The sequence below is a fragment of the Anomaloglossus baeobatrachus genome, unplaced genomic scaffold (genome assembly GCF_048569485.1).
Source record: "Anomaloglossus baeobatrachus isolate aAnoBae1 unplaced genomic scaffold, aAnoBae1.hap1 Scaffold_2964, whole genome shotgun sequence".
Classification (NCBI taxonomy): Eukaryota; Metazoa; Chordata; class Amphibia; order Anura; family Aromobatidae; genus Anomaloglossus; species Anomaloglossus baeobatrachus.
The window spans coordinates 92628-115455 of record NW_027442403.1 but is presented as its reverse complement, the minus strand read 5'-3'; the positions used below and the strand labels follow the sequence as shown (position 1 = coordinate 115455).

The 22828-nt window shown below is 57.5% G+C and overlaps 17 non-coding genes across 17 annotated transcripts; all 17 read right to left on the bottom strand.

Annotated features, from left to right (window-relative positions):
- Positions 1–332: 332 nt before the first annotated feature.
- Positions 333–496, bottom strand: LOC142267693 (U1 spliceosomal RNA). The gene has a single exon (XR_012733530.1). It is a non-coding gene; the product is annotated as a U1 spliceosomal RNA (small nuclear RNA).
- Positions 497–1401: 905 nt separating this feature from the next.
- On the bottom strand, positions 1402–1565 carry LOC142267692 (U1 spliceosomal RNA). The gene has a single exon (XR_012733529.1). It is a non-coding gene; the product is annotated as a U1 spliceosomal RNA (small nuclear RNA).
- Positions 1566–2490: 925 nt separating this feature from the next.
- On the bottom strand, positions 2491–2654 carry LOC142267691 (U1 spliceosomal RNA). Its single transcript, XR_012733528.1, has one exon. It is a non-coding gene; the product is annotated as a U1 spliceosomal RNA (small nuclear RNA).
- Positions 2655–3549: 895 nt separating this feature from the next.
- On the bottom strand, positions 3550–3713 carry LOC142267690 (U1 spliceosomal RNA). The gene has a single exon (XR_012733527.1). It is a non-coding gene; the product is annotated as a U1 spliceosomal RNA (small nuclear RNA).
- Positions 3714–4628: 915 nt separating this feature from the next.
- LOC142267689 (U1 spliceosomal RNA) lies at positions 4629–4792 on the bottom strand. Its single transcript, XR_012733526.1, has one exon. It is a non-coding gene; the product is annotated as a U1 spliceosomal RNA (small nuclear RNA).
- Positions 4793–5697: 905 nt separating this feature from the next.
- Positions 5698–5861, bottom strand: LOC142267687 (U1 spliceosomal RNA). Its single transcript, XR_012733524.1, has one exon. It is a non-coding gene; the product is annotated as a U1 spliceosomal RNA (small nuclear RNA).
- Positions 5862–6776: 915 nt separating this feature from the next.
- On the bottom strand, positions 6777–6938 carry LOC142267722 (U1 spliceosomal RNA). Its single transcript, XR_012733556.1, has one exon. It is a non-coding gene; the product is annotated as a U1 spliceosomal RNA (small nuclear RNA).
- Positions 6939–12792: 5854 nt separating this feature from the next.
- Positions 12793–12956, bottom strand: LOC142267686 (U1 spliceosomal RNA). Its single transcript, XR_012733523.1, has one exon. It is a non-coding gene; the product is annotated as a U1 spliceosomal RNA (small nuclear RNA).
- A 905-nt stretch (positions 12957–13861) lies between these two features.
- Positions 13862–14025, bottom strand: LOC142267684 (U1 spliceosomal RNA). Its single transcript, XR_012733522.1, has one exon. It is a non-coding gene; the product is annotated as a U1 spliceosomal RNA (small nuclear RNA).
- Positions 14026–14930: 905 nt separating this feature from the next.
- On the bottom strand, positions 14931–15094 carry LOC142267683 (U1 spliceosomal RNA). The gene has a single exon (XR_012733521.1). It is a non-coding gene; the product is annotated as a U1 spliceosomal RNA (small nuclear RNA).
- Positions 15095–16005: 911 nt separating this feature from the next.
- Positions 16006–16169, bottom strand: LOC142267682 (U1 spliceosomal RNA). Its single transcript, XR_012733520.1, has one exon. It is a non-coding gene; the product is annotated as a U1 spliceosomal RNA (small nuclear RNA).
- A 920-nt stretch (positions 16170–17089) lies between these two features.
- Positions 17090–17253, bottom strand: LOC142267681 (U1 spliceosomal RNA). Its single transcript, XR_012733519.1, has one exon. It is a non-coding gene; the product is annotated as a U1 spliceosomal RNA (small nuclear RNA).
- Positions 17254–18168: 915 nt separating this feature from the next.
- On the bottom strand, positions 18169–18332 carry LOC142267680 (U1 spliceosomal RNA). The gene has a single exon (XR_012733518.1). It is a non-coding gene; the product is annotated as a U1 spliceosomal RNA (small nuclear RNA).
- A 901-nt stretch (positions 18333–19233) lies between these two features.
- Positions 19234–19397, bottom strand: LOC142267679 (U1 spliceosomal RNA). Its single transcript, XR_012733517.1, has one exon. It is a non-coding gene; the product is annotated as a U1 spliceosomal RNA (small nuclear RNA).
- Positions 19398–20302: 905 nt separating this feature from the next.
- Positions 20303–20466, bottom strand: LOC142267704 (U1 spliceosomal RNA). Its single transcript, XR_012733540.1, has one exon. It is a non-coding gene; the product is annotated as a U1 spliceosomal RNA (small nuclear RNA).
- A 900-nt stretch (positions 20467–21366) lies between these two features.
- Positions 21367–21530, bottom strand: LOC142267678 (U1 spliceosomal RNA). The gene has a single exon (XR_012733516.1). It is a non-coding gene; the product is annotated as a U1 spliceosomal RNA (small nuclear RNA).
- Positions 21531–22435: 905 nt separating this feature from the next.
- On the bottom strand, positions 22436–22599 carry LOC142267677 (U1 spliceosomal RNA). Its single transcript, XR_012733515.1, has one exon. It is a non-coding gene; the product is annotated as a U1 spliceosomal RNA (small nuclear RNA).
- Between the last annotated feature and the right edge of the window lie 229 nt (positions 22600–22828).

Sequence of the window (22828 nt, the reverse complement as noted above, 5' to 3'; positions counted from 1 at the left end):
ATCAGGACGCCAAATCAAGAGTTAAGGGTTTAAACGGAGAGAGGAAAACGAAAAAACAAAGACCAAGGAAGGAACCCCCCCCCTCCCCTCCCCTCCTCTCCCCTCCTCTCTTTTAAAAAAGGCTCACAACAAATCCCAGATACCAAAAGCCAGCAGCAAAGCGAGCGGCTTCCCTTTGGCAGCTTCTAGATGGGGCCACAAGGGGGCACCAACAGGCTGTGCTTGCTTGAGAGTCCCTCGCAGCAGGCAGCAAAAGGAGACTCGCACACCTGTTGGCTCGTGGAGCCCCCCAAGCAGCAGCGTGTATCTGTCTATCTTTGACCAGAGCAAATCAGGGGAAAGCGCGAACGCAGTCCCCCACTACCACAAATTATGCAGTCGAGTTTCCCGCATTTGGGGAAATCGCAGGGGTCAGCACACCCGGAGTGCAATGGATGAGCCTCACCCTGGGAGAACCACCTTAGTGATCATGGTATCTCCCCTGCCAGGTAAGTATGAGTTGGGAGCGCGCCGGCTCGACGGGCGCCCCTCCGGCGCAGGCCCGCTACATCGCGGACTCTCGGGCGGTGGGGTGAGGCGGGATCCGGGGCCAAAGCCAGGCGTTCCTTCGAGAGGGTGCCACCGAGGCCAGCAGCCTGGGAGCCGGCTACACCCCTTCCATCCCCCCCATGGCAGGCCAAGCTCAAGGCGAAGGCCGTCGTCCAAGATGCACAGCAAGCCAGAGTCATTTGCATAGCGGGGCGGCGGCTTCGGAGCCCAACGTGCGTTCGACGCCTGTAAACAGGCAGAAGGCTGCAGCTCCGGCTGCTCGCTCAGGGCGGCAGGAAGAGGCCCGGCGTCGGAGGCTCAACGTCGGCAGCCCCACCAGGCGGCCGCAAAAAAGGGCCCGGCCGTGCACTTCCTGCTGCTGCAGCCGCAAGTGCCATCTTTGGAGCGTGCCCGCTGGCGCTCGCTACAAAGCTCCCCTCCCGGCTGAACCAAAGGCCAATTCCTGTCACTACACCAGCGGAGGCATCCACAGCCAGCGGGCCCAGGGGGAACTCGGCCGGTGTGTCCAAAGCAGCCAAGCAAAGATATCAGGACGCCAAATCAAGAGTTAAGGGTTTAAACGGAGAGAGGAAAACGAAAAAACAAAGACCAAGGAAGGAACCCCCCCCTCCCCTCCCCTCCCCTCCTCTCTTTTAAAAAAGGCTCACAACAAATCCCAGATACCAAAAGCCAGCAGCAAAGCGAGCGGCTTCCCTTTGGCAGCTTCTAGATGGGGCCACAAGGGGGCACCAACAGGCTGTGCTTGCTTGAGAGTCCCTCGCAGCAGGCAGCAAAAGGAGACTCGCACACCTGTTGGCTCGTGGAGCCCCCCAAGCAGCAGCGTGTATCTGTCTATCTTTGACCAGAGCAAATCAGGGGAAAGCGCGAACGCAGTCCCCCACTACCACAAATTATGCAGTCGAGTTTCCCGCATTTGGGGAAATCGCAGGGGTCAGCACACCCGGAGTGCAATGGATGAGCCTCACCCTGGGAGAACCACCTTAGTGATCATGGTATCTCCCCTGCCAGGTAAGTATGAGTTGGGAGCGCGCCGGCTCGACGGGCGCCCCTCCGGCGCAGGCCCGCTACATCGCGGAGTCTCGGGCGGTGGGGTGAGGCGGGATCCGGGGCCAAAGCCAGGCGTTCCTTCGAGAGGGTGCCACCGAGGCCAGCAGCCTGGGAGCCGGCTACACCCCTTCCATCCCCCCCATGGCAGGCCAAGCTCAAGGCGAAGGCCGTCGTCCAAGATGCACAGCAAGCCAGAGTCATTTGCATAGCGGGGCGGCGGCTTCGGAGCCCAACGTGCGTTCGACGCCTGTAAACAGGCAGAAGGCTGCAGCTCCGGCTGCTCGCTCAGGGCGGCAGGAAGAGGCCCGGCGTCGGAGGCTCAACGTCGGCAGCCCCACCAGGCGGCCGCAAAAAAGGGCCCGGCCGTGCACTTCCTGCTGCTGCAGCCGCAAGTGCCATCTTTGGAGCGTGCCCGCTGGCGCTCGCTACAAAGCTCCCCTCCCGGCTGAACCAAAGGCCAATTCCTGTCACTACACCAGCGGAGGCATCCACAGCCAGCGGGCCCAGGGGGAACTCGGCCGGTGTGTCCAAAGCAGCCAAGCAAAGATATCAGGACGCCAAATCAAGAGTTAAGGGTTTAAACGGAGAGAGGAAAACGAAAAAACAAAGACCAAGGAAGGAACCCCCCCCTCCCCTCCCCTCCCCTCCCCTCCCCTCCTCTCCCCTCCTCTCTTTTAAAAAAGGCTCACAACAAATCCCAGATACCAAAAGCCAGCAGCAAAGCGAGCGGCTTCCCTTTGGCAGCTTCTAGATGGGGCCACAAGGGGGCACCAACAGGCTGTGCTTGCTTGAGAGTCCCTCGCAGCAGGCAGCAAAAGGAGACTCGCACACCTGTTGGCTCGTGGAGCCCCCCAAGCAGCAGCGTGTATCTGTCTATCTTTGACCAGAGCAAATCAGGGGAAAGCGCGAACGCAGTCCCCCACTACCACAAATTATGCAGTCGAGTTTCCCGCATTTGGGGAAATCGCAGGGGTCAGCACACCCGGAGTGCAATGGATGAGCCTCACCCTGGGAGAACCACCTTAGTGATCATGGTATCTCCCCTGCCAGGTAAGTATGAGTTGGGAGCGCGCCGGCTCGACGGGCGCCCCTCCGGCGCAGGCCCGCTACATCGCGGAGTCTCGGGCGGTGGGGTGAGGCGGGATCCGGGGCCAAAGCCAGGCGTTCCTTCGAGAGGGTGCCACCGAGGCCAGCAGCCTGGGAGCCGGCTACACCCCTTCCATCCCCCCCATGGCAGGCCAAGCTCAAGGCGAAGGCCGTCGTCCAAGATGCACAGCAAGCCAGAGTCATTTGCATAGCGGGGCGGCGGCTTCGGAGCCCAACGTGCGTTCGACGCCTGTAAACAGGCAGAAGGCTGCAGCTCCGGCTGCTCGCTCAGGGCGGCAGGAAGAGGCCCGGCGTCGGAGGCTCAACGTCGGCAGCCCCACCAGGCGGCCGCAAAAAAGGGCCCGGCCGTGCACTTCCTGCTGCTGCAGCCGCAAGTGCCATCTTTGGAGCGTGCCCGCTGGCGCTCGCTACAAAGCTCCCCTCCCGGCTGAACCAAAGGCCAATTCCTGTCACTACACCAGCGGAGGCATCCACAGCCAGCGGGCCCAGGGGGAACTCGGCCGGTGTGTCCAAAGCAGCCAAGCAAAGATATCAGGACGCCAAATCAAGAGTTAAGGGTTTAAACGGAGAGAGGAAAACGAAAAAACAAAGACCAAGGAAGGAACCCCCCCCTCCCCTCCTCTCTTTTAAAAAAGGCTCACAACAAATCCCAGATACCAAAAGCCAGCAGCAAAGCGAGCGGCTTCCCTTTGGCAGCTTCTAGATGGGGCCACAAGGGGGCACCAACAGGCTGTGCTTGCTTGAGAGTCCCTCGCAGCAGGCAGCAAAAGGAGACTCGCACACCTGTTGGCTCGTGGAGCCCCCCAAGCAGCAGCGTGTATCTGTCTATCTTTGACCAGAGCAAATCAGGGGAAAGCGCGAACGCAGTCCCCCACTACCACAAATTATGCAGTCGAGTTTCCCGCATTTGGGGAAATCGCAGGGGTCAGCACACCCGGAGTGCAATGGATGAGCCTCACCCTGGGAGAACCACCTTAGTGATCATGGTATCTCCCCTGCCAGGTAAGTATGAGTTGGGAGCGCGCCGGCTCGACGGGCGCCCCTCCGGCGCAGGCCCGCTACATCGCGGAGTCTCGGGCGGTGGGGTGAGGCGGGATCCGGGGCCAAAGCCAGGCGTTCCTTCGAGAGGGTGCCACCGAGGCCAGCAGCCTGGGAGCCGGCTACACCCCTTCCATCCCCCCCATGGCAGGCCAAGCTCAAGGCGAAGGCCGTCGTCCAAGATGCACAGCAAGCCAGAGTCATTTGCATAGCGGGGCGGCGGCTTCGGAGCCCAACGTGCGTTCGACGCCTGTAAACAGGCAGAAGGCTGCAGCTCCGGCTGCTCGCTCAGGGCGGCAGGAAGAGGCCCGGCGTCGGAGGCTCAACGTCGGCAGCCCCACCAGGCGGCCGCAAAAAAGGGCCCGGCCGTGCACTTCCTGCTGCTGCAGCCGCAAGTGCCATCTTTGGAGCGTGCCCGCTGGCGCTCGCTACAAAGCTCCCCTCCCGGCTGAACCAAAGGCCAATTCCTGTCACTACACCAGCGGAGGCATCCACAGCCAGCGGGCCCAGGGGGAACTCGGCCGGTGTGTCCAAAGCAGCCAAGCAAAGATATCAGGACGCCAAATCAAGAGTTAAGGGTTTAAACGGAGAGAGGAAAACGAAAAAACAAAGACCAAGGAAGGAACCCCCCCCTCCCCTCCCCTCCCCTCCCCTCCCCTCCTCTCTTTTAAAAAAGGCTCACAACAAATCCCAGATACCAAAAGCCAGCAGCAAAGCGAGCGGCTTCCCTTTGGCAGCTTCTAGATGGGGCCACAAGGGGGCACCAACAGGCTGTGCTTGCTTGAGAGTCCCTCGCAGCAGGCAGCAAAAGGAGACTCGCACACCTGTTGGCTCGTGGAGCCCCCCAAGCAGCAGCGTGTATCTGTCTATCTTTGACCAGAGCAAATCAGGGGAAAGCGCGAACGCAGTCCCCCACTACCACAAATTATGCAGTCGAGTTTCCCGCATTTGGGGAAATCGCAGGGGTCAGCACACCCGGAGTGCAATGGATGAGCCTCACCCTGGGAGAACCACCTTAGTGATCATGGTATCTCCCCTGCCAGGTAAGTATGAGTTGGGAGCGCGCCGGCTCGACGGGCGCCCCTCCGGCGCAGGCCCGCTACATCGCGGAGTCTCGGGCGGTGGGGTGAGGCGGGATCCGGGGCCAAAGCCAGGCGTTCCTTCGAGAGGGTGCCACCGAGGCCAGCAGCCTGGGAGCCGGCTACACCCCTTCCATCCCCCCCATGGCAGGCCAAGCTCAAGGCGAAGGCCGTCGTCCAAGATGCACAGCAAGCCAGAGTCATTTGCATAGCGGGGCGGCGGCTTCGGAGCCCAACGTGCGTTCGACGCCTGTAAACAGGCAGAAGGCTGCAGCTCCGGCTGCTCGCTCAGGGCGGCAGGAAGAGGCCCGGCGTCGGAGGCTCAACGTCGGCAGCCCCACCAGGCGGCCGCAAAAAAGGGCCCGGCCGTGCACTTCCTGCTGCTGCAGCCGCAAGTGCCATCTTTGGAGCGTGCCCGCTGGCGCTCGCTACAAAGCTCCCCTCCCGGCTGAACCAAAGGCCAATTCCTGTCACTACACCAGCGGAGGCATCCACAGCCAGCGGGCCCAGGGGGAACTCGGCCGGTGTGTCCAAAGCAGCCAAGCAAAGATATCAGGACGCCAAATCAAGAGTTAAGGGTTTAAACGGAGAGAGGAAAACGAAAAAACAAAGACCAAGGAAGGAACCCCCCCCTCCCCTCCCCTCCCCTCCTCTCTTTTAAAAAAGGCTCACAACAAATCCCAGATACCAAAAGCCAGCAGCAAAGCGAGCGGCTTCCCTTTGGCAGCTTCTAGATGGGGCCACAAGGGGGCACCAACAGGCTGTGCTTGCTTGAGAGTCCCTCGCAGCAGGCAGCAAAAGGAGACTCGCACACCTGTTGGCTCGTGGAGCCCCCCAAGCAGCAGCGTGTATCTGTCTATCTTTGACCAGAGCAAATCAGGGGAAAGCGCGAACGCAGTCCCCCACTACCACAAATTATGCAGTCGAGTTTCCCGCATTTGGGGAAATCGCAGGGGTCAGCACACCCGGAGTGCAATGGATGAGCCTCACCCTGGGAGAACCACCTTAGTGATCATGGTATCTCCCCTGCCAGGTAAGTATGAGTTGGGAGCGCGCCGGCTCGACGGGCGCCCCTCCGGCGCAGGCCCGCTACATCGCGGAGTCTCGGGCGGTGGGGTGAGGCGGGATCCGGGGCCAAAGCCAGGCGTTCCTTCGAGAGGGTGCCACCGAGGCCAGCAGCCTGGGAGCCGGCTACACCCCTTCCATCCCCCCCATGGCAGGCCAAGCTCAAGGCGAAGGCCGTCGTCCAAGATGCACAGCAAGCCAGAGTCATTTGCATAGCGGGGCGGCGGCTTCGGAGCCCAACGTGCGTTCGACGCCTGTAAACAGGCAGAAGGCTGCAGCTCCGGCTGCTCGCTCAGGGCGGCAGGAAGAGGCCCGGCGTCGGAGGCTCAACGTCGGCAGCCCCACCAGGCGGCCGCAAAAAAGGGCCCGGCCGTGCACTTCCTGCTGCTGCAGCCGCAAGTGCCATCTTTGGAGCGTGCCCGCTGGCGCTCGCTACAAAGCTCCCCTCCCGGCTGAACCAAAGGCCAATTCCTGTCACTACACCAGCGGAGGCATCCACAGCCAGCGGGCCCAGGGGGAACTCGGCCGGTGTGTCCAAAGCAGCCAAGCAAAGATATCAGGACGCCAAATCAAGAGTTAAGGGTTTAAACGGAGAGAGGAAAACGAAAAAACAAAGACCAAGGAAGGAACCCCCCCCTCCCCTCCCCTCCCCTCCCCTCCCCTCCTCTCTTTTAAAAAAGGCTCACAACAAATCCCAGATACCAAAAGCCAGCAGCAAAGCGAGCGGCTTCCCTTTGGCAGCTTCTAGATGGGGCCACAAGGGGGCACCAACAGGCTGTGCTTGCTTGAGAGTCCCTCGCAGCAGGCAGCAAAAGGAGACTCGCACACCTGTTGGCTCGTGGAGCCCCCCAAGCAGCAGCGTGTATCTGTCTATCTTTGACCAGAGCAAATCAGGGGAAAGCGCGAACGCAGTCCCCCACTACCACAAATTATGCAGTCGAGTTTCCCGCATTTGGGGAAATCGCAGGGGTCAGCACACCCGGAGTGCAATGGATGAGCCTCACCCTGGGAGAACTTTTTTTTTTTTTTTTTTAATCCTCAGATGGGAAGTTTTTGTATTAAAAACGACAAGAACTTTAACCCAACAGCAGATCAATCCAAGCTGTCACCATCATCATCGGAAAAATTGCTATATATAACTAAATAATGCGTGAGAAAAAAATTCAAGACACATCAACAAAGTCAATCCACTTCTTAGTCTTCCAAACTCCCTCCGCATCCATCTCTCCTTTTCTCCTGGTATCTCGTAAAAAACAAGTATGCATTTTCCCTAACACCATGCGCATACTATCGCCAGCAGTTATGTCAGTCCTCTTAAACACATACACATTCCTTACATCCCACAACACTTCTTTCACACAAGCAAGCATTAACCACAACAATCTCTCCTTCTCTCCATCACACATACCCAAACCAAACATAAACAACTCAAAAGTCAACAAATTCACCCCAGTCAGCTCCTTACATAAAGGTCCTATTCTCCTTATCACTTCCCTTGCATACACACAATTCCAAAAAACATGCAACACACTCTCCCTCCCACCACATTCAGACCTTGGACAGCTCTCACTCCTCACCAGCCCTCGGTTTCTCTGAAATTCTCTAACGGGTAAAACCCCTTGCAAAGATTGCCACACTATTTCACTCTGCCTATTAGACATACCGTCCATCCTCACTTTCTTCCATACATTCTCCACATCACACCCCCTCACAAAAGTTATCCCACATTCCAATTGTCTACATTCAATCATTCTATACACCAAACGCTTATTCCCAAGCATACGTATATCCACATCACACAATTCAAATTTTACCATAAATTTATACACCCACACATACCACACAGGAACCTCAAAAGAAACAGGCTTCCGCAAATCTCTCTCACACCACTTCAATCTAAACATATAAACACCAAACAAATATCTATACATACAGGAAAACTTACCCTCTTTAATAAACACCTTCAACAGGAACACCAACAAATTTACGCCAAAAAACACTTCCAAATTTGGAAACCCCAAACCACCTTTAACCAAACTCTTAGTCACAGTCTCTCTTCTCGCCCTTTCCATCTTGGAAGACCAAAAAAACACAAACAAAATTCTATTTAAACTTCTCAAGTACAAACAATTTGGTGGAAAAACCAAAGCAATAAACAAATAAATAGGCAAGATCACAGCCTTAATTACCAAAATCTTTCCAAAAAAGGAGAGATTACGCAATTTCCAAAAATGTAACTTCTTTTCTACTCTACACTTTACATCCTCCCAACTTTCCATTCCATCCAATCTATCAGAAAACTTCACCCCCAACACCTTAATGGCACCACTCACTACATTGACTCCTAAATGCTCACACACAGAGTCACCTCCAAACACCTTACATTCACTCTTATCCCAATTCACCCTAAAAGCCGACGCACCACAAAAAATACTGGTCCAAAATTTTACTCTCCTCACCGAACACTCCGAATCACACAACACACAGACATCATCCATATAAGCACTCACCTTCCACTCCCTACCCCCACCTCCAGGTACCTGCACACCTCTAATCATTTTATCCTTTCTCAATAAACATACCAAAGGCTCAATCGCACAAATAAACACAACCGGCGACAAGGGACACCCCTGCCGCACCCCCGACCTCACATTCACTCTCCTACCCAAAATTCCATTCAAAAGCACACAACTATAAATATCCACATACAAACTTTTCACTCTCATCACAAAATCCACAGGGAATCCCATCCTCAGCAGCACTTTAAACAGAAAGCCATGCGCCAATCTATCAAATGCCTTCTGAAAATCCAAAGAAAATAACAACATTCTCCTCTTCCGCTGCATACAGTCCCACAAACAGTCCCTCAGCATGCACACATTCTCCTGTAGTCTTCTCCCCGGCACCGCACAACATTGCTCCTCTCCAATCACACACCCCACAACATCACGCATTCTATTTGCCAATAATTTTGCGTAGATTTTATAATCGCAATTAAGCAAAGTGATCGGTCTCCAATTCCTCAAATCTCTCAACTCACCTTTCTTGGGGATTAGCACCACTATCCCCCCACGCATACTCTCAGCCACCTCCAGTCTCTCCCACATAAACTTACAAACTTCCACAACCTCCTTACCAATCACCTCCCATAACATACGGTAAAACTCCACAGGCAAGCCATCCTCACCCGGGGTCTTATGTGCAGCCATACCTTTAATCACACCCCACACTTCCTGATCTGTCACTTCACCCATCACACTTTCTTTCTCAGTCCCACCTAATCTGTCCTCCAGCCCACTCAAAACCTCATCTTCCAAAGATTCATCCCTCCATTTCAATGCATACAAATCATCATAAAATTTTGCCACTTCCTCACGCATGTCCTCACCACAAACCTCAGTACCATCAACTCCAAAACACACATTCATACCTTGCCGTTTAGAAAACACTTTCTTAAAAAAAAACCTCGTACACTTTTCATCATACTCCATCCTATCCACTTTTGCTCTATACACAATGCTTCTACCCCTTTCAACCAAAAACTCATGTATGTCTCTCTTCACCCCAGCAATCTCCTCCCTCACATCCATACCACCCTCCCTCAATTTATATAACAAACACAACCGAGCATTCAACCTCACAAAGTTTTCTTTCCTAATTGCAGCATAATAATAACTCAAATTTTTAAAGAAAGATTTAGACTTCTTTTTCACCCAATCCCACCACTGACAAATATCAGCAAACTGCCCCTTTCTAACTTTCCACCTTTCATACTGATTTGCATACTCCAGTCTCACCTCTTCCTTCTCCAACAATGTCACATTCAATTTCCACAGCCCTCTCCCATGCACCTTAGTCAAATCAAGATCCATCTCACACATCACACACACATGGTCAGAAAACACTGCAGACTCCTGCTTATAACTAAGGGGCGCAATGTTCTGCGACACAAACACATAGTCAAGCTTAGAACATCGCCCCCCACACTCAGAAAAAAAAGTGTCCAGACTTGGATTAACTCCACACAGCTTCTGCATCTCACACAAACCGACATCTTCCACCAAATCCAACAGGACTTTACCCGAAACATCAACATTTGATGTACTGACATCACAATTGAAATCCCCCACCAATATAACTGGCATTCTTCCGGAAATAAAGAGCTTAATTTTCTCAAACAGCGCTTTCCGCGCATTCTTTGCCACAGGAGCATAAACATTGATGACAGTAAAGGTAATACCTTTATATTCAAAAATAGCAGAAATGCACCTCCCCACCTCTATAACTAAATAACTAATCAAAGTAACATGATTCCCTTTCACCAAAAAACCCACCCCATCATTTCTATTATCCGTACTTCCCGACCATAGTGAAACCCCATATGTCCACTCGTTCTCGTTAATGGGGTCAACTATGCCGCATTCCTGCAGACAAAAAATGTCAGCACGCTGCATCGCCAAAAACTCAAAAATAGCCGCTCTCCTAACTTTACTTTTAAAAACCCTTACATTTTGAGAACATATACAAAACCCCATAGGTTGAAAACTCAAAAAACCAAAAAACAAAAAACACAAACAAAAAACAAAACACACACATAACATATACACACAAACACAAAACAATTTAACACCATTCTACAAAAGCCATAATACAAGGCTAAAACACAGGGGCAACCTTCAAGCATAACGTGAGATAATTTTAACCAGGATCCGAACTGTCTTCCGCCATCTCCAGAGGCGACGTACTATTATCCGAGCTGCTGATCTCACCTAACTCACACCTCCGTTTCTTATACACTTTTTTCTGGAATTTTGTCCCTCCACCCTCTCTCTGACACTGCCCAGTCCCATCAGTGTCCGTAAAGTCCTCAATACACGCGGACCCAGATGGCGGTTCCGGGATGTCCATTGCTTCCAGAACATCCTCCAAGGAAGACAAAGGAAGAACGGGTTTCTCCCGACGCTGCTCAGTCTCAATCTTCTTTTTTTCTCTCTCTGCTCGTTCCATTTCCTTCATCCTCTCTTTCTCCTCCTCCCTCCTCTTCGCCATATCTTCCTTCTGTCTCTGCTCCTCCTGTTGCCTTTCTTCCCTCTCAGCCTGCCTTGCAAGCTTCACTGGGCAGTCTCTATACACATGGTCACGCGAACCACACACGTCGCACGCTTTAGGGGAGGGGCAGGCGCCTGCAACATGCCCCTGCCGGTGGCAATTACGGCAACACTGCCCACTACTGCATGTGCTCTGGGTGTGACCAAAGCCAAAACATTTCCTACAGTACATAGGCTGGCCAGGGTAGGACAAGAATCCTCTAAATCCCGCAATAGAAAAGTTTGCAGGAGGGTGCTTAAAACCCCCCACACGCTCCGAATCCCTCTTCAACCTGGCCCTAAATTTAAACTTGCAATTAAAGATGCCAAGAATGTTTTTCTGCTGAACACCAGGTGAAATAAAGTCACAATAAGAAGCCAAAAAATCCTGCAGCAACTGAGGGTCAGTATAAGGGTTATACACAGTAACCGTGATCACTCGCTCCTGCAAACCAAACAAAGGCTCAACCAGAACACCTTCAAGCAGGGCGTCGGCCGCATGGAGCCTCAACCACTCAAAGATAGTCATGCAGACTCCTTCCTCCACAAACGTGACATCATAGGACCCCTGAGTAGGAAATTCATTGACACTAAAAAAGTCATTCCTGGTGGCTCCAGCCTTACCTTCCAGCAAGTCCCGCACAACAAAGACCACATTATTCATATCACGTCTCCCCGGAGGGACTTGGATTCTGATGGTGTTCTTCACGAAAGCCATTCTTCACACAAAGCTGTCGGCACTTGGACCACAGTAATACAGAAGATAAACTTCTTGTCGCACCGGATTCCTCCAGAAGCCCTCGCCCCTCCCTGACCACGACCGAAATCGCAGCCAAGGGGCCGAGAAAGGATACTCACCCTGGGAGAACCACCTTAGTGATCATGGTATCTCCCCTGCCAGGTAAGTATGAGTTGGGAGCGCGCCGGCTCGACGGGCGCCCCTCCGGCGCAGGCCCGCTACATCGCGGAGTCTCGGGCGGTGGGGTGAGGCGGGATCCGGGGCCAAAGCCAGGCGTTCCTTCGAGAGGGTGCCACCGAGGCCAGCAGCCTGGGAGCCGGCTACACCCCTTCCATCCCCCCCATGGCAGGCCAAGCTCAAGGCGAAGGCCGTCGTCCAAGATGCACAGCAAGCCAGAGTCATTTGCATAGCGGGGCGGCGGCTTCGGAGCCCAACGTGCGTTCGACGCCTGTAAACAGGCAGAAGGCTGCAGCTCCGGCTGCTCGCTCAGGGCGGCAGGAAGAGGCCCGGCGTCGGAGGCTCAACGTCGGCAGCCCCACCAGGCGGCCGCAAAAAAGGGCCCGGCCGTGCACTTCCTGCTGCTGCAGCCGCAAGTGCCATCTTTGGAGCGTGCCCGCTGGCGCTCGCTACAAAGCTCCCCTCCCGGCTGAACCAAAGGCCAATTCCTGTCACTACACCAGCGGAGGCATCCACAGCCAGCGGGCCCAGGGGGAACTCGGCCGGTGTGTCCAAAGCAGCCAAGCAAAGATATCAGGACGCCAAATCAAGAGTTAAGGGTTTAAACGGAGAGAGGAAAACGAAAAAACAAAGACCAAGGAAGGAACCCCCCCCCTCCCCTCCCCTCCTCTCCCCTCCTCTCTTTTAAAAAAGGCTCACAACAAATCCCAGATACCAAAAGCCAGCAGCAAAGCGAGCGGCTTCCCTTTGGCAGCTTCTAGATGGGGCCACAAGGGGGCACCAACAGGCTGTGCTTGCTTGAGAGTCCCTCGCAGCAGGCAGCAAAAGGAGACTCGCACACCTGTTGGCTCGTGGAGCCCCCCAAGCAGCAGCGTGTATCTGTCTATCTTTGACCAGAGCAAATCAGGGGAAAGCGCGAACGCAGTCCCCCACTACCACAAATTATGCAGTCGAGTTTCCCGCATTTGGGGAAATCGCAGGGGTCAGCACACCCGGAGTGCAATGGATGAGCCTCACCCTGGGAGAACCACCTTAGTGATCATGGTATCTCCCCTGCCAGGTAAGTATGAGTTGGGAGCGCGCCGGCTCGACGGGCGCCCCTCCGGCGCAGGCCCGCTACATCGCGGAGTCTCGGGCGGTGGGGTGAGGCGGGATCCGGGGCCAAAGCCAGGCGTTCCTTCGAGAGGGTGCCACCGAGGCCAGCAGCCTGGGAGCCGGCTACACCCCTTCCATCCCCCCCATGGCAGGCCAAGCTCAAGGCGAAGGCCGTCGTCCAAGATGCACAGCAAGCCAGAGTCATTTGCATAGCGGGGCGGCGGCTTCGGAGCCCAACGTGCGTTCGACGCCTGTAAACAGGCAGAAGGCTGCAGCTCCGGCTGCTCGCTCAGGGCGGCAGGAAGAGGCCCGGCGTCGGAGGCTCAACGTCGGCAGCCCCACCAGGCGGCCGCAAAAAAGGGCCCGGCCGTGCACTTCCTGCTGCTGCAGCCGCAAGTGCCATCTTTGGAGCGTGCCCGCTGGCGCTCGCTACAAAGCTCCCCTCCCGGCTGAACCAAAGGCCAATTCCTGTCACTACACCAGCGGAGGCATCCACAGCCAGCGGGCCCAGGGGGAACTCGGCCGGTGTGTCCAAAGCAGCCAAGCAAAGATATCAGGACGCCAAATCAAGAGTTAAGGGTTTAAACGGAGAGAGGAAAACGAAAAAACAAAGACCAAGGAAGGAACCCCCCCCTCCCCTCCCCTCCCCTCCTCTCTTTTAAAAAAGGCTCACAACAAATCCCAGATACCAAAAGCCAGCAGCAAAGCGAGCGGCTTCCCTTTGGCAGCTTCTAGATGGGGCCACAAGGGGGCACCAACAGGCTGTGCTTGCTTGAGAGTCCCTCGCAGCAGGCAGCAAAAGGAGACTCGCACACCTGTTGGCTCGTGGAGCCCCCCAAGCAGCAGCGTGTATCTGTCTATCTTTGACCAGAGCAAATCAGGGGAAAGCGCGAACGCAGTCCCCCACTACCACAAATTATGCAGTCGAGTTTCCCGCATTTGGGGAAATCGCAGGGGTCAGCACACCCGGAGTGCAATGGATGAGCCTCACCCTGGGAGAACCACCTTAGTGATCATGGTATCTCCCCTGCCAGGTAAGTATGAGTTGGGAGCGCGCCGGCTCGACGGGCGCCCCTCCGGCGCAGGCCCGCTACATCGCGGAGTCTCGGGCGGTGGGGTGAGGCGGGATCCGGGGCCAAAGCCAGGCGTTCCTTCGAGAGGGTGCCACCGAGGCCAGCAGCCTGGGAGCCGGCTACACCCCTTCCATCCCCCCCATGGCAGGCCAAGCTCAAGGCGAAGGCCGTCGTCCAAGATGCACAGCAAGCCAGAGTCATTTGCATAGCGGGGCGGCGGCTTCGGAGCCCAACGTGCGTTCGACGCCTGTAAACAGGCAGAAGGCTGCAGCTCCGGCTGCTCGCTCAGGGCGGCAGGAAGAGGCCCGGCGTCGGAGGCTCAACGTCGGCAGCCCCACCAGGCGGCCGCAAAAAAGGGCCCGGCCGTGCACTTCCTGCTGCTGCAGCCGCAAGTGCCATCTTTGGAGCGTGCCCGCTGGCGCTCGCTACAAAGCTCCCCTCCCGGCTGAACCAAAGGCCAATTCCTGTCACTACACCAGCGGAGGCATCCACAGCCAGCGGGCCCAGGGGGAACTCGGCCGGTGTGTCCAAAGCAGCCAAGCAAAGATATCAGGACGCCAAATCAAGAGTTAAGGGTTTAAACGGAGAGAGGAAAACGAAAAAACAAAGACCAAGGAAGGAACCCCCCCCTCCCCTCCCCTCCCCTCCTCTCTTTTAAAAAAGGCTCACAACAAATCCCAGATACCAAAAGCCAGCAGCAAAGCGAGCGGCTTCCCTTTGGCAGCTTCTAGATGGGGCCACAAGGGGGCACCAACAGGCTGTGCTTGCTTGAGAGTCCCTCGCAGCAGGCAGCAAAAGGAGACTCGCACACCTGTTGGCTCGTGGAGCCCCCCAAGCAGCAGCGTGTATCTGTCTATCTTTGACCAGAGCAAATCAGGGGAAAGCGCGAACGCAGTCCCCCACTACCACAAATTATGCAGTCGAGTTTCCCGCATTTGGGGAAATCGCAGGGGTCAGCACACCCGGAGTGCAATGGATGAGCCTCACCCTGGGAGAACCACCTTAGTGATCATGGTATCTCCCCTGCCAGGTAAGTATGAGTTGGGAGCGCGCCGGCTCGACGGGCGCCCCTCCGGCGCAGGCCCGCTACATCGCGGAGTCTCGGGCGGTGGGGTGAGGCGGGATCCGGGGCCAAAGCCAGGCGTTCCTTCGAGAGGGTGCCACCGAGGCCAGCAGCCTGGGAGCCGGCTACACCCCTTCCATCCCCCCCATGGCAGGCCAAGCTCAAGGCGAAGGCCGTCGTCCAAGATGCACAGCAAGCCAGAGTCATTTGCATAGCGGGGCGGCGGCTTCGGAGCCCAACGTGCGTTCGACGCCTGTAAACAGGCAGAAGGCTGCAGCTCCGGCTGCTCGCTCAGGGCGGCAGGAAGAGGCCCGGCGTCGGAGGCTCAACGTCGGCAGCCCCACCAGGCGGCCGCAAAAAAGGGCCCGGCCGTGCACTTCCTGCTGCTGCAGCCGCAAGTGCCATCTTTGGAGCGTGCCCGCTGGCGCTCGCTACAAAGCTCCCCTCCCGGCTGAACCAAAGGCCAATTCCTGTCACTACACCAGCGGAGGCATCCACAGCCAGCGGGCCCAGGGGGAACTCGGCCGGTGTGTCCAAAGCAGCCAAGCAAAGATATCAGGACGCCAAATCAAGAGTTAAGGGTTTAAACGGAGAGAGGAAAACGAAAAAACAAAGACCAAGGAAGGAACCCCCCCCCTCCCCTCCCCTCCTCTCCCCTCCTCTCTTTTAAAAAAGGCTCACAACAAATCCCAGATACCAAAAGCCAGCAGCAAAGCGAGCGGCTTCCCTTTGGCAGCTTCTAGATGGGGCCACAAGGGGGCACCAACAGGCTGTGCTTGCTTGAGAGTCCCTCGCAGCAGGCAGCAAAAGGAGACTCGCACACCTGTTGGCTCGTGGAGCCCCCCAAGCAGCAGCGTGTATCTGTCTATCTTTGACCAGAGCAAATCAGGGGAAAGCGCGAACGCAGTCCCCCACTACCACAAATTATGCAGTCGAGTTTCCCGCATTTGGGGAAATCGCAGGGGTCAGCACACCCGGAGTGCAATGGATGAGCCTCACCCTGGGAGAACCACCTTAGTGATCATGGTATCTCCCCTGCCAGGTAAGTATGAGTTGGGAGCGCGCCGGCTCGACGGGCGCCCCTCCGGCGCAGGCCCGCTACATCGCGGAGTCTCGGGCGGTGGGGTGAGGCGGGATCCGGGGCCAAAGCCAGGCGTTCCTTCGAGAGGGTGCCACCGAGGCCAGCAGCCTGGGAGCCGGCTACACCCCTTCCATCCCCCCCATGGCAGGCCAAGCTCAAGGCGAAGGCCGTCGTCCAAGATGCACAGCAAGCCAGAGTCATTTGCATAGCGGGGCGGCGGCTTCGGAGCCCAACGTGCGTTCGACGCCTGTAAACAGGCAGAAGGCTGCAGCTCCGGCTGCTCGCTCAGGGCGGCAGGAAGAGGCCCGGCGTCGGAGGCTCAACGTCGGCAGCCCTACCAGGCGGCCGCAAAAAAGGGCCCGGCCGTGCACTTCCTGCTGCTGCAGCCGCAAGTGCCATCTTTGGAGCGTGCCCGCTGGCGCTCGCTACAAAGCTCCCCTCCCGGCTGAACCAAAGGCCAATTCCTGTCACTACACCAGCGGAGGCATCCACAGCCAGCGGGCCCAGGGGGAACTCGGCCGGTGTGTCCAAAGCAGCCAAGCAAAGATATCAGGACGCCAAATCAAGAGTTAAGGGTTTAAACGGAGAGAGGAAAACGAAAAAACAAAGACCAAGGAAGGAACCCCCCCCTCCCCTCCCCTCCCCTCCCCTCCCCTCCCCTCCTCTCTTTTAAAAAAGGCTCACAACAAATCCCAGATACCAAAAGCCAGCAGCAAAGCGAGCGGCTTCCCTTTGGCAGCTTCTAGATGGGGCCACAAGGGGGCACCAACAGGCTGTGCTTGCTTGAGAGTCCCTCGCAGCAGGCAGCAAAAGGAGACTCGCACACCTGTTGGCTCGTGGAGCCCCCCAAGCAGCAGCGTGTATCTGTCTATCTTTGACCAGAGCAAATCAGGGGAAAGCGCGAACGCAGTCCCCCACTACCACAAATTATGCAGTCGAGTTTCCCGCATTTGGGGAAATCGCAGGGGTCAGCACACCCGGAGTGCAATGGATGAGCCTCACCCTGGGAGAACCACCTTAGTGATCATGGTATCTCCCCTGCCAGGTAAGTATGAGTTGGGAGCGCGCCGGCTCGACGGGCGCCCCTCCGGCGCAGGCCCGCTACATCGCGGAGTCTCGGGCGGTGGGGTGAGGCGGGATCCGGGGCCAAAGCCAGGCGTTCCTTCGAGAGGGTGCCACCGAGGCCAGCAGCCTGGGAGCCGGCTACACCCCTTCCATCCCCCCCATGGCAGGCCAAGCTCAAGGCGAAGGCCGTCGTCCAAGATGCACAGCAAGCCAGAGTCATTTGCATAGCGGGGCGGCGGCTTCGGAGCCCAACGTGCGTTCGACGCCTGTAAACAGGCAGAAGGCTGCAGCTCCGGCTGCTCGCTCAGGGCGGCAGGAAGAGGCCCGGCGTCGGAGGCTCAACGTCGGCAGCCCCACCAGGCGGCCGCAAAAAAGGGCCCGGCCGTGCACTTCCTGCTGCTGCAGCCGCAAGTGCCATCTTTGGAGCGTGCCCGCTGGCGCTCGCTACAAAGCTCCCCTCCCGGCTGAACCAAAGGCCAATTCCTGTCACTACACCAGCGGAGGCATCCACAGCCAGCGGGCCCAGGGGGAACTCGGCCGGTGTGTCCAAAGCAGCCAAGCAAAGATATCAGGACGCCAAATCAAGAGTTAAGGGTTTAAACGGAGAGAGGAAAACGAAAAAACAAAGACCAAGGAAGGAACCCCCCCCTCCCCTCCCCTCCCCTCCCCTCCCCTCCTCTCTTTTAAAAAAGGCTCACAACAAATCCCAGATACCAAAAGCCAGCAGCAAAGCGAGCGGCTTCCCTTTGGCAGCTTCTAGATGGGGCCACAAGGGGGCACCAACAGGCTGTGCTTGCTTGAGAGTCCCTCGCAGCAGGCAGCAAAAGGAGACTCGCACACCTGTTGGCTCGTGGAGCCCCCCAAGCAGCAGCGTGTATCTGTCTATCTTTGACCAGAGCAAATCAGGGGAAAGCGCGAACGCAGTCCCCCACTACCACAAATTATGCAGTCGAGTTTCCCGCATTTGGGGAAATCGCAGGGGTCAGCACACCCGGAGTGCAATGGATGAGCCTCACCCTGGGAGAACCACCTTAGTGATCATGGTATCTCCCCTGCCAGGTAAGTATGAGTTGGGAGCGCGCCGGCTCGACGGGCGCCCCTCCGGCGCAGGCCCGCTACATCGCGGAGTCTCGGGCGGTGGGGTGAGGCGGGATCCGGGGCCAAAGCCAGGCGTTCCTTCGAGAGGGTGCCACCGAGGCCAGCAGCCTGGGAGCCGGCTACACCCCTTCCATCCCCCCCATGGCAGGCCAAGCTCAAGGCGAAGGCCGTCGTCCAAGATGCACAGCAAGCCAGAGTCATTTGCATAGCGGGGCGGCGGCTTCGGAGCCCAACGTGCGTTCGACGCCTGTAAACAGGCAGAAGGCTGCAGCTCCGGCTGCTCGCTCAGGGCGGCAGGAAGAGGCCCGGCGTCGGAGGCTCAACGTCGGCAGCCCCACCAGGCGGCCGCAAAAAAGGGCCCGGCCGTGCACTTCCTGCTGCTGCAGCCGCAAGTGCCATCTTTGGAGCGTGCCCGCTGGCGCTCGCTACAAAGCTCCCCTCCCGGCTGAACCAAAGGCCAATTCCTGTCACTACACCAGCGGAGGCATCCACAGCCAGCGGGCCCAGGGGGAACTCGGCCGGTGTGTCCAAAGCAGCCAAGCAAAGATATCAGGACGCCAAATCAAGAGTTAAGGGTTTAAACGGAGAGAGGAAAACGAAAAAACAAAGACCAAGGAAGGAACCCCCCCCCTCCCCTCCCTTCCTCTCTTTTAAAAAAGGCTCACAACAAATCCCAGATACCAAAAGCCAGCAGCAAAGCGAGCGGCTTCCCTTTGGCAGCTTCTAGATGGGGCCACAAGGGGGCACCAACAGGCTGTGCTTGCTTGAGAGTCCCTCGCAGCAGGCAGCAAAAGGAGACTCGCACACCTGTTGGCTCGTGGAGCCCCCCAAGCAGCAGCGTGTATCTGTCTATCTTTGACCAGAGCAAATCAGGGGAAAGCGCGAACGCAGTCCCCCACTACCACAAATTATGCAGTCGAGTTTCCCGCATTTGGGGAAATCGCAGGGGTCAGCACACCCGGAGTGCAATGGATGAGCCTCACCCTGGGAGAACCACCTTAGTGATCATGGTATCTCCCCTGCCAGGTAAGTATGAGTTGGGAGCGCGCCGGCTCGACGGGCGCCCCTCCGGCGCAGGCCCGCTACATCGCGGAGTCTCGGGCGGTGGGGTGAGGCGGGATCCGGGGCCAAAGCCAGGCGTTCCTTCGAGAGGGTGCCACCGAGGCCAGCAGCCTGGGAGCCGGCTACACCCCTTCCATCCCCCCCATGGCAGGCCAAGCTCAAGGCGAAGGCCGTCGTCCAAGATGCACAGCAAGCCAGAGTCATTTGCATAGCGGGGCGGCGGCTTCGGAGCCCAACGTGCGTTCGACGCCTGTAAACAGGCAGAAGGCTGCAGCTCCGGCTGCTCGCTCAGGGCGGCAGGAAGAGGCCCGGCGTCGGAGGCTCAACGTCGGCAGCCCCACCAGGCGGCCGCAAAAAAGGGCCCGGCCGTGCACTTCCTGCTGCTGCAGCCGCAAGTGCCATCTTTGGAGCGTGCCCGCTGGCGCTCGCTACAAAGCTCCCCTCCCGGCTGAACCAAAGGCCAATTCCTGTCACTACACCAGCGGAGGCATCCACAGCCAGCGGGCCCAGGGGGAACTCGGCCGGTGTGTCCAAAGCAGCCAAGCAAAGATATCAGGACGCCAAATCAAGAGTTAAGGGTTTAAACGGAGAGAGGAAAACGAAAAAACAAAGACCAAGGAAGGAACCCCCCCCTCCCCTCCCCTCCCCTCCTCTCTTTTAAAAAAGGCTCACAACAAATCCCAGATACCAAAAGCCAGCAGCAAAGCGAGCGGCTTCCCTTTGGCAGCTTCTAGATGGGGCCACAAGGGGGCACCAACAGGCTGTGCTTGCTTGAGAGTCCCTCGCAGCAGGCAGCAAAAGGAGACTCGCACACCTGTTGGCTCGTGGAGCCCCCCAAGCAGCAGCGTGTATCTGTCTATCTTTGACCAGAGCAAATCAGGGGAAAGCGCAAACGCAGTCCCCCACTACCACAAATTATGCAGTCGAGTTTCCCGCATTTGGGGAAATCGCAGGGGTCAGCACACCCGGAGTGCAATGGATGAGCCTCACCCTGGGAGAACCACCTTAGTGATCATGGTATCTCCCCTGCCAGGTAAGTATGAGTTGGGAGCGCGCCGGCTCGACGGGCGCCCCTCCGGCGCAGGCCCGCTACATCGCGGAGTCTCGGGCGGTGGGGTGAGGCGGGATCCGGGGCCAAAGCCAGGCGTTCCTTCGAGAGGGTGCCACCGAGGCCAGCAGCCTGGGAGCCGGCTACACCCCTTCCATCCCCCCCATGGCAGGCCAAGCTCAAGGCGAAGGCCGTCGTCCAAGATGCACAGCAAGCCAGAGTCATTTGCATAGCGGGGCGGCGGCTTCGGAGCCCAACGTGCGTTCGACGCCTGTAAACAGGCAGAAGGCTGCAGCTCCGGCTGCTCGCTCAGGGCGGCAGGAAGAGGCCCGGCGTCGGAGGCTCAACGTCGGCAGCCCCACCAGGCGGCCGCAAAAAAGGGCCCGGCCGTGCACTTCCTGCTGCTGCAGCCGCAAGTGCCATCTTTGGAGCGTGCCCGCTGGCGCTCGCTACAAAGCTCCCCTCCCGGCTGAACCAAAGGCCAATTCCTGTCACTACACCAGCGGAGGCATCCACAGCCAGCGGGCCCAGGGGGAACTCGGCCGGTGTGTCCAAAGCAGCCAAGCAAAGATATCAGGACGCCAAATCAAGAGTTAAGGGTTTAAACGGAGAGAGGAAAACGAAAAAACAAAGACCAAGGAAGGAACCCCCCCCTCCCCTCCCCTCCTCTCTTTTAAAAAAGGCTCACAACAAATCCCAGATACCAAAAGCCAGCAGCAAAGCGAGCGGCTTCCCTTTGGCAGCTTCTAGATGGGGCCACAAGGGGGCACCAACAGGCTGTGCTTGCTTGAGAGTCCCTCGCAGCAGGCAGCAAAAGGAGACTTGCACACCTGTTGGCTCGTGGAGCCCCCCAAGCAGCAGCGTGTATCTGTCTATCTTTGACCAGAGCAAATCAGGGGAAAGCGCGAACGCAGTCCCCCACTACCACAAATTATGCAGTCGAGTTTCCCGCATTTGGGGAAATCGCAGGGGTCAGCACACCCGGAGTGCAATGGATGAGCCTCACCCTGGGAGAACCACCTTAGTGATCATGGTATCTCCCCTGCCAGGTAAGTATGAGTTGGGAGCGCGCCGGCTCGACGGGCGCCCCTCCGGCGCAGGCCCGCTACATCGCGGAGTCTCGGGCGGTGGGGTGAGGCGGGATCCGGGGCCAAAGCCAGGCGTTCCTTCGAGAGGGTGCCACCGAGGCCAGCAGCCTGGGAGCCGGCTACACCCCTTCCATCCCCCCCATGGCAGGCCAAGCTCAAGGCGAAGGCCGTCGTCCAAGATGCACAGCAAGCCAGAGTCATTTGCATAGCGGGGCGGCGGCTTCGGAGCCCAACGTGCGTTCGACGCCTGTAAACAGGCAGAAGGCTGCAGCTCCGGCTGCTCGCTCAGGGCGGCAGGAAGAGGCCCGGCGTCGGAGGCTCAACGTCGGCAGCCCCACCAGGCGGCCGCAAAAAAGGGCCCGGCCGTGCACTTCCTGCTGCTGCAGCCGCAAGTGCCATCTTTGGAGCGTGCCCGCTGGCGCTCGCTACAAAGCTCCCCTCCCGGCTGAACCAAAGGCCAATTCCTGTCACTACACCAGCGGAGGCATCCACAGCCAGCGGGCCCAGGGGGAACTCGGCCGGTGTGTCCAAAGCAGCCAAGCAAAGATATCAGGACGCCAAATCAAGAGTTAAGGGTTTAAACGGAGAGAGGAAAACGAAAAAACAAAGACCAAGGAAGGAACCCCCCCCTCCCCTCCCCTCCCCTCCTCTCTTTTAAAAAAGGCTCACAACAAATCCCAGATACCAAAAGCCAGCAGCAAAGCGAGCGGCTTCCCTTTGGCAGCTTCTAGATGGGGCCACAAGGGGGCACCAACAGGCTGTGCTTGCTTGAGAGTCCCTCGCAGCAGGCAGCAAAAGGAGACTCGCACACCTGTTGGCTCGTGGAGCCCCCCAAGCAGCAGCGTGTATCTGTCTATCTTTGACCAGAGCAAATCAGGGGAAAGCGCGAACGCAGTCCCCCACTACCACAAATTATGCAGTCGAGTTTCCCGCATTTGGGGAAATCGCAGGGGTCAGCACACCCGGAGTGCAATGGATGAGCCTCACCCTGGGAGAACCACCTTAGTGATCATGGTATCTCCCCTGCCAGGTAAGTATGAGTTGGGAGCGCGCCGGCTCGACGGGCGCCCCTCCGGCGCAGGCCCGCTACATCGCGGAGTCTCGGGCGGTGGGGTGAGGCGGGATCCGGGGCCAAAGCCAGGCGTTCCTTCGAGAGGGTGCCACCGAGGCCAGCAGCCTGGGAGCCGGCTACACCCCTTCCATCCCCCCCATGGCAGGCCAAGCTCAAGGCGAAGGCCGTCGTCCAAGATGCACAGCAAGCCAGAGT